Raw genomic sequence first — 7,872 nt, 5'->3', positions numbered from 1 at the left:
TATATATGGCAATTAAGCTACATAGAATTTACTGCGTTTCAAGCTGGTGAGAATACGTTAGGGATGGGATTAATGTTGATACGTGTTTTATATGTTCCTGCGGTACTAGTTTGCTAAAAAATAAAGAGTAGTAGGTTTCATGATCATAGAAAAAAAAGGGATACGATAGTGTACCTAATCCAATCACGAGCAACACCGTGTTTCCCCCCCCCTTTAGTGTTGAATATAATAATAATATAAAAGAAAATAAATCGTCATGGCCATTATGGGGCTCGAACCCACGACATTCGCGTTATTAGCACGACGCTCTAACCAACTGAGCTAAACGGCCGACTATTACTAATTGAGTTTTCAAATATTATTTAGAATGGCGCTCGTAAAAAAAGACGATAAACATATTTAAAGAGAGATAACATACATTACATTCAGAAAATCAATCACAACAAATTATACTGGTCACGAATGGATTTACAATAGTCGAACAAAGATAGGAATGCTAGTTTTTAAAGAAACTGTAAGATTAAAAATGCGTTCGTCAGTCGTAAAATGCAATCATCCCTGGTGGGATTCGAACCCACGGCCTCTGGATTAGAAGTCCAGCGCGCTATCCCCTGCGCTACAGGGACTTGACTGCTCGATATTTGCTAACATATATATTATATATAAGTATATATACTAACACAGACACGCGCGTGCGCACGCACACATATCTGTCTGTCTGTGTCTCTCCCCTTTTCTCCCTGTCTGTCTGCCTGTCTGACTGTTTCTATCTCTCTCTCTCTCTCTCTCTCTCTCTCTATATATATATATATATATATATATATATATATATATATATATATATATATATTTAAATATTTTGAAATAAAAAAAAATTATATGTATGTGTGTGTGTGCGCGTGCACGCACACACACACACACACACACACACACACACACACACACACACACACACACACACACACACACTCCGGAGCGCCAGAACTATCGTCTCGTGATAAATTGTATATTACGTTAAGCTTTTCAAAACGTTCTTACTTGTTTCCTATTGTTATGTTATTTGGTTATCTTTACACGCACCGATTTGGCGGCCATTTTTTAAATTTCGTTTGTGTTATTTTTTAGCTTCAATCACTTTCTCTTATTATAATGAACTTGCGTCAGGCGGACAACTGTTTTTTTTTTTTTTCGCTTTGTGTAAAGATTAATTGAATATAGAATAATCAAATAAATAGACGACTATTTTACTTTGAAGAAAGTGTAAGATTAAATAAGGGAGTTGTATTACTATACACATAGATTTGAAAAAGATGATCAAAAACAAATATATAACACATAAATGTGACCAAAGATAAGATAAGTTATTTTCTACTTAATCCAATCACAAGCAACATCGTGTTTTCCCCTTTTAGTGTTGAATAAAATAATAATATAAAAAAAAAAATAAATCGTCATGGCAATCATGGGCCTCGAACCCACAACATTTGCATTATTAGCACGACGTTCTACCGACTGAGCTAAAAAGTCCAACTACTAGCAAACGCTATTTGAAATGGCCCTCGTAAAAAAGACAATAAACATGTTTAAAGAAAGATAACATAACATTTAGAAAATGAATCACAACAATTTATATTGGTCACGAATGGATTTACACTGCGCGATCGCAAGTATATACACACACAAACACACACACGCACACACACACACACACACACACACACACACACATATCTGAAAAAAAAATTTCTTTCGTAATTTCAATTTTGCGCGGCTTGCGTGGCGAGCCGTTACCAAGAATATCGAGCTACTAACATCGCATGCGCACGCAGAATTCCACCATGCGGTCAAGAAAAAGAAGAAAAGAAAAAAAACAGACTCTACATTGATAAGGATGTTTAACATCGAAATATATCTGATATAAGCAAATGAATTTGTTTATATATTTTAAAAAAATGCGTTGTTTTCAGCTTTCAGAACGTATTCATTTATATACGTAATTATTTTCAATACTTTTATGTTTTTACTTATATATATATATATATATATATATATATATATATATATATATATATATATATATATATATATATATATATATATGGAATTTAGGAAAACTCGTCCCGGGAAAACTCGTCTCGGGAAAACTCGTCTCCGGAAAACTTGACCCCAGAAAACTCGTCTCCGGAAAACTTGACCCCAGAAAACTCGTCCCCTTTCGCTAGGTAGGAAAACTGGTCTCGTATTGAATAAATATCGATTGAAAACACATTTTATGATCGTTCTTGAAGGAGATATTGTTTTTTAAAATAGACTATAGCCCCCCATAATATTTTTTAAAAATATTTTTTCTTGTTTAATGTTTTTTTGTTTTTTTTTAAAAATAAAATCGATTTTCTAAGTGTCCGTTTTCTACCTAACTGGCTAAGTTCTTAGTGGTTTTACTTATTTTAAAGCGTTTATTATGCTCATAAACGAGACCGCATATTTTTTTAATATTAATATAAAATAGAATTTACTTATTTACTGTTGTTTAATTTATTTGGAATCGTTTATTCGGTAAAGAAAAAAAAACACAGAAAACAAACAAAAGTGTTACGTGAGAACGAGAAATAATGTCCGGTATATCACATCTTAGGGGTCTTGATAATCGCTAAAAAAATAGAAAATTAAAGAAATTACTAAGGGAGATTTGGTTTTAAAAAGAAAATAATAAATTTTAATATTTTTTAAAATATAATTTTGAGAGAGTGGGGGTAAAAACTATATCTCCTCCAAAAAACAACCAACAAAAAATGAAATTAAAAAGATTCTTGATAAACGATAGCGGAGTTTTCAATAAAATTGATTAATAAATTTATTTAGTGATTACTTTTTCTCTTAATGATTGATTTTAGAATTTTGAAGTAAAAATTAAAAATGAGTTAACGAGAGATTGTTAGCACATGGCATCTCTCGCGCCAAAAAAAATATTTCGCTTTTAATTTATTAGTTAATTTTTGCAAAATTTGACAGGACGACAATGAATGTTGATAATTGATAAAACTATAATTTTAAATAACGCATGAGTGCATTTGGTATGAGAGAAAACAAAAACATATTATTGTTTTTATGACTCCAAAAAACATCCTGAAAATAAGAACAAAAAAATTTGTAATTAACTTTGTATGAACATAATAAACGCTTTAAAATAAGTGAAACTACTAAGAACTTAGCCAGTTAGGTAGAAAACGGACACTTAGAAAATCGATTTTATTTAAAAAAAAACAAAAAAAAACATTAAACAAGAAAAAATAGTTTTAAAAAATATTATGGGGGCTATAGTCTATTTTAAAAAACAATATCTCCTTCAAGAACGATCATAAAATGTGTTTTCAATCGATATTTATTCAATACGGGACCAGTTTTCCTACCTAGCGAAAGGAGACGAGTTTTCCCGAGACGAGTTTTCCCGGGACGAGTTTTCCCGGAACGAGTTTTCCGGGCACCATATATATGACCAGACACACACAGATGTTCAGCTTTATATATATATATATATATATATATATATATATATATATATATATATATATATATATATATATATATATATATATATATACACATTTCGGAACGCCAGAACTATCGTCTCGTGATAAATTGTATATTACGTTAATATTTTCAAAACTTTCTTACTCGTTTCCTATGTTATGTTATTTGGTTATCTTTACACGCAGCGATTTGGCGGCCATTTTTTAAATTTCGTTTATATATATATATATATATATATATATATATATATATATATATATATATATATATATAGTAGGTTATGAAAACATATACCAATTAAGATACACAGAAATATCCACATATCACTCTTGAATCGTCAGGGTAAATAACGAATAACGATGTCCTATCTGGATTAAACATGCAAAATTCTGTGTAACTTAATTTCCATATATTTTCATGACGTTCTACCTAGCTCTACTGACGAATTGAGCACTATTGCAAAAAAATAAAAAATACTGGAAATTGATACATAAAAAGTATATCTCCTTATTACATTTTATGCGGATACATTAAATAATTCTCTATCTATCCATATCATATATATATATATATATATATATATATATATATATATATATATATATATATATATATATATGGCTTGAGGTAGTATATATATATATATATATATATATATATATATATATATATATATATATGGTTTGTCTAGCCGCACTGATGGACTGTGATACAGCGAAACAGTACTGTATGTATATCTATATATCTATAAAAACAGAGATGTGTGTGCCACAGACGATTTCTGATTGGTTGATCCAATAATCACATCTCCTAAAAAACTATGGTTCGTAGGCTCTTACCTTTACCATAAAATATTATGGCTTGATTTATCGTCCATCTTGGAAGGGTTTAATTTTTTCCTAACTTGCGATTTACAAATTAAAAAAATACGAAACTTACAATCTAACAATCGAACCTCCGACATCACAGCCGCCATTATGAAACTAAACCAAAAAAAAAAAAAAAAAAGCGCCTTCACTCGTGGTCTTTACATTTCGGGTTTGGGTACTTGTGCAGTTTTCCATTGACATTAAAAAATGGAAATATTTTAAAAAAAATATATATATATTGTACGTACTCGTCATGGGATAAAGTTTTCCTACAGAAAAAATCACGTAATTTCATCAAGTAGTTATTTTTTTATAGCGAAAAAAGAAAAAAATCAACGCTACAAGCGAGTCATTATTAATTAAACAGAAAGTTCAAGTAGGGGGATTTCCCCATTTTGATTTTTATAGCGAGGCCAAATTTCGCGAATTTGGCCTTTTCTTAAAGCAGTTTGGCCTTCAAATTTCTGTTTGGCCTTTTTCTTCACCGATGAAATAAAAAAAGCAAATAAAAACAACGCAATAAAACTTTTAAAAATACGGGACACTTTTGTTGTTCTTATTTGTTTGTTTTTTTGGTAATTTTCCTTATTTTTTTATTTTTTCAAGATAATACTATTAAATGGACACTATTATGCCAAATTAGCCCCCCCCCCCCGAAAAAAAATGCACAAAAATTCGAGATTTAAGGTTTTGACGAGATAATTTAGCGAATTGTCCGGACTATTGCGAGAGAACCATCCATTAGTTTTTCCTGAAATTTTGCCACAAATTGTATTTCAATAAATAGATGTGCATAGTAACAACATTTTTTAGCCGAAAATTTCCGTTGCGTCCCCAGATTTCATCGGTGAAGAAAAAGGCCAAACATAAATTTTGAAGGCCAAACTGCTTTAAAAAAAGGCCAAATTCGCGAAATTTGGCCTCGCTATCAAACGATTTGACCTTTGAGAACTCTACCAAACTCCTCCTACAATTTTGGGTCTAAACACGTGATATTTTAGATATAGATTCCTTGGACATGGATCTAACTTATTACCTTTACTTGATCCCTAAACAATAAATGTTAAGAAGTCATAATAGGGGTCAAAGTTTAAAAAATTGACCGTTTTTTTTTCTCAGCATTAACCTCAAAACACCTGGGCAACGCCGGGCACCGATTGCTAGTACTATATATATATATATGTTTTGTGTGTGTGCGCGCCTGCACGCGCGTGTGTGTGTGTGTTTTGTATCTGTGTGTCTGCGCATGCGTGTATGCGTGTAAACGCATTTATTTTAGAGAGTAGCAAGTTTGCTAATAGATATAGCATATGGAACTCCAGGTGCAAACGTTTTCAGATCTACAACAAAAGATGATATCCTTTTCTATTGTTAGACACGTCTGAAGGTCGTTCAGTAAGGTGATTGGTTGACAACGTCTCTAAGGAGTAGGCCAACATTCCCCAGCTGGTTGGGTGTGTCGTCGAATCTTCACATGACTCGAAACGAATTACCCCACACGAGGAGGCTTACCGCAGGCACGCATTGCATGAGAACGCCCCTTATGAAAGCGCATTAAAATAGAGGTCAGCACACCGTCGACTGAATAGTGATGAATAGGTCTTCCTGATGACCTAGATAAATCAGTGCACAGGATTGGCCTAATTAATACCCTTGTGGACAATAGAATTATATTTTTTTTACTAGGCGAGCGGGGGCGTTCACTGCTTATCAAGACCCAAGAGGATCTATATATTAATACTGTAGTACATTTAACGTACGTATGTGTGTCACGGTTTTCAAATTATAAATTTTTCGATCGGGAAATTTTCCAAAAAAGGGATGATGATAAGATACTATACACATTAAATTAATATATGAAAACGCTAAGTTAATGTTCGTAGTACGTTATCCCCTTTGTAATAAATAAGATCTCCTAATTACAGAAGTACAATGTAAAATAAATAAATAAATAAATAATGATATTGCTTTTGCATCGTACGTAAAACAAAATACACCTTTTTGACCTTCTGGCTAGAATCCAAGGGTATAACCACTTATCAAGGCCCAGAGACCACTCGAGGATAAGGGTTAAGAGTGTACAGTAGTCAATTGGACAATATAGTAATCGTTAGTAATGGAATTTCGGTAAATTTGTTAACTTAAGTGGAACGGCTCATCAAGAACTTGTTTACATTGGACTTGAAGACAACAACTGTTCTGTCTAAAGATGGTATATTGTGAGGTTTCCGTTCGCACTGATCGTCCATACAATTGAAATATGTCAGAGACTCCTATAATGATATTGGAGATAAACCGTAATAACTAGATACAATCTGACACTACATTAACCAGATTTCTTAGATAAATACTTTTACAGTTTTAACAAAAGGGATACGGTAATATCGCAGGGCCTCCATTAATGTTAAACGTCCACAGAATGCCAGCAGCAATATATGATATATGAAAGATGTTGTTGTGAAATTTCCACAGATCTTGATAGTAAAAACTAATGAGTGGCGTGGTCCCTGGCTTTGGTAGATTCTCTCTTGGGGCATCTTTGTGCGTAGCGAAGAACCAGATTGATATTTAATATGAATTGAGGTAAAAAAAAAAAGGTTATTATTTTAACGAAGGAAGAGAAAGAAAGGATATTTATATGGAACATGCATGTATCATAATAAGAGTGAAGTAAAACAAAACATTAAAATAATAGAAGGCCACTAGATGGAAAGTTGATATTTGGGCAGAAGCTGTTAGGAAGACCTTGTTTTGCCTTGACAGAGTTCAGAAAAGACTTCGTAGCCTTGTGGGGGATTCCCTTTTCTCTTCTCTGCAACCTCTTTCTCACAGAAGAGACGTTGCGAGCCTGTCTCTGGTTTATCATTATTTTCATGGCAAGTGCTCGTCTGAGCTCCAATCTATCGTCTCTCTTCGCCAAACATTCACGAGAAACACTCGTTTGGTTGTAAACACTATCAATAATTTCCCCCGCACTTTGTCTGTGTCTAAGCCTAAACGTATATTCCATGAACAAAGCTTCTTTCTTAGAACTGCACACCTGTGGAACTCTCTTCCGTTTACCTGCTTTCTAGCTGACTACAATATGGCCGTCTTCAAGTCCAATGTAAACAAGTTTTTGATGAGCCGTTCCCCTTAAGTAATCCAATTTACAAAATTTACACTTCTAAGGATTACTATGATATTGTCCTTTTGACCAATGTACACTCTTTAACCCTTATCCTCGAGTGGCCTCTGGGCTCTGGTAAGTGATGATTCCTTTGTAAAAAAAAAAGTGCTACTTAAAGCATAAACGGGGGTTTTGTGAATGAAATACGAAAATGTTTTTAACAAAATGTTTTTAAGAAAATATTTTTATACCAGAAATCTATTACATAAAAGATTACTTTCCCGTTATTACATTTTCATGGTTCAACACATGTGTAGGTAAATATATCGATGCCCCCGTACATTCTTGAAAAACAAAGGATAC

At 32.7% G+C, this 7,872-nt stretch overlaps 2 non-coding genes across 2 annotated transcripts; both read right to left on the bottom strand.

The window, feature by feature from the left end:
- Positions 1 to 257: 257 nt before the first annotated feature.
- Positions 258 to 331, bottom strand: Trnai-aau (transfer RNA isoleucine (anticodon AAU)). The gene has a single exon. It is a non-coding gene; the product is annotated as a tRNA-Ile (tRNA).
- Positions 332 to 553: 222 nt separating this feature from the next.
- Positions 554 to 626, bottom strand: Trnar-ucu (transfer RNA arginine (anticodon UCU)). Its single transcript has one exon. It is a non-coding gene; the product is annotated as a tRNA-Arg (tRNA).
- Positions 627 to 7,872: the final 7,246 nt, after the last annotated feature.

This window comes from Euprymna scolopes, chromosome 17 (genome assembly GCF_053919585.1).
Source record: "Euprymna scolopes isolate OS-2025 chromosome 17, ASM5391958v1, whole genome shotgun sequence".
NCBI classification, from domain to species: Eukaryota; Metazoa; Mollusca; class Cephalopoda; order Sepiida; family Sepiolidae; genus Euprymna; species Euprymna scolopes.
This window is presented reverse-complemented; position numbering and strand designations above follow the sequence as displayed.